Source organism: Nannospalax galili, unplaced genomic scaffold (genome assembly GCF_000622305.1).
Source record: "Nannospalax galili isolate Female #2095 unplaced genomic scaffold, S.galili_v1.0 scaffold224, whole genome shotgun sequence".
Lineage (NCBI taxonomy): Eukaryota > Metazoa > Chordata > Mammalia > Rodentia > Spalacidae > Nannospalax > Nannospalax galili.
The window spans coordinates 791,486-793,472 of NW_008351360.1; positions in this window are offsets into that span (position 1 = coordinate 791,486).

A 1,987-nucleotide genomic window follows, 5' to 3' on the forward strand; every position below is an offset into this window, starting at 1 on the left:
GCTTCATGGTCAGTTCTCCCTTCCTACTCTGGTAAAGTTTTTCCCTCACAGATCTCTGTGGTGGGGGTTGATGGGAAGCCTCACAACCCCAAATCAACAGGACCCTTAGCCTGTGTATTCTGGAAGGTGCCTTTAACTCACTCCTTCCTGGTTATGCCCAGCTGCCCAACCCCCCTACTTGGCAGAGATCTCATGCAAAAGCTCTCCCTTTCTATTTCTCTACCATTCTCCACACTCTTTCTCCTTTCCCCTGTACCTACTCCTCCCCAAGCCAGATCTTTGCCCCTTCCCCTCACTGAAGTAAATCCAAAGGTCTGGGACACCTCAGCCCCAGGACTAGCCTCTCATCACCCTCCTATCCGCATTCTCCTGAAGGACCCTTCCCTATTTCCCAGCAGATCCCAATACCCAATTGCACTCAAACACTGCTATGGACTTAAGCCCATAATTCAAAGGCTTATGAGTGCTAACCTCCTTAAGCCCACTCACTCTCCATATAACACTCCCATTCTTCTGGTCCTCAAGCCTGATGGCTCCTACTGTCTGGTCCAGGATCTCCAGCTTATTAATTCAGCAGTTGCTCCAATTCACTCAGTTGTTCCCAACCCCTATACTCTTCTTTCTCACATCCCCTCTTCCACCACCCACTTTTCTGTATTAGACCTTAAAGATGCTTTTTTCTCAATACCCTTACACCCCGACTCTCATAACCTCTTTGCATTCACCTGGGAGGACCCTGACACTGGGATGTCTTCCCAACTAACCTGGACTGTCCTGCCCCAGAGAGCTAGGAAAGTCTTAGATCAGACAGGAGGCATGGCCATGAAGCAGCTTCAAAGCCCCAATGCCTCCCACAGCAGCTTCTTTTGTGATCGCATTCTCACGTTATCGGTTAATCTCCTGAGAAACTTCTCTAATGCTAATGTCTCCACTTGCTTTCTCTGTGCCCCCCTGCAGGGCTCACTTCTCCTCCCTCTCCCAGTTTACAATGTTACTCCACAGGCCACTACTCAGTGTTCTCGGGAACTTCTAGTACAGGGGCCCATGCCTGCCCCTCCCCTTTTTCTTAACAAAACAGAGTGTTGGACTCCACAAACCTCTAAATACCGACACTCATCAAGCCAAGATGTCACAATTAAGGAAGATACTGCTCTAACCTCGGGACTGCTCTTTCTCTGTTCTTCCAAAATATACTCCTGCATTTCTCCACAGATTGAGGACACCTGTGCTCCAGTCATTCTCATCCCCAAACTAACCCTATACACACCAGGAGAGGTGTATGATGTCTTATCCACAGGGACAGAAGGAACCAGAACAAAGAGGTCAGCCACCTTGGCAGTCCTGGTAGGAGTTAGCCTGGTAGCATCAGTGGCAGCCACGGGACTCGTGGCCGGAGGCTTGGGACACGCGCTGATCTCAACCCAGCATCTTTCTCAAGAAATAGAGGACCTCAGACAAGAGCTCACTTCAATAGTGGAAACTACAGCCCAGTCAATCCAGTTCCTATAACAACAATTATCCTCCCTAGCTGAAGTTGCACTCCAGAACAGGTGAGCCCTGGATCTATTAACTGCAGAAAAAGGGGGAACCTGTATTTTTCTGGGTGAAGAATGCTGTTATTTTATCAACCAATCTGGTAAGGTCGAACATGATATAGAACAACTCAAACAGGTAGCAAAAAATCTTTCACTTAAAAATTCCCAGTACCAATAGTCATCTCAATGGGACATTTTTACAGGACTAACTCCTTGGCTTCTGCCCTTATTGGGCCCTCTGCTTTCTCTCACTTTGGTGCTAACCATTCCTCCTTGCCTTGTCAGATATTTTCAGAACCAGATCCGAAAACTAATGCATACTAATTTTAATCAGTTGTTGCTTTTCTTCCCTTCACATGTATACGAACGCCTGTCAACCATCGAGGACCCTGTTCAGATGCATGGAGAGACAACCCCTGCTGCCTAGTGGACCCCTAAACCAGCCTACCCCC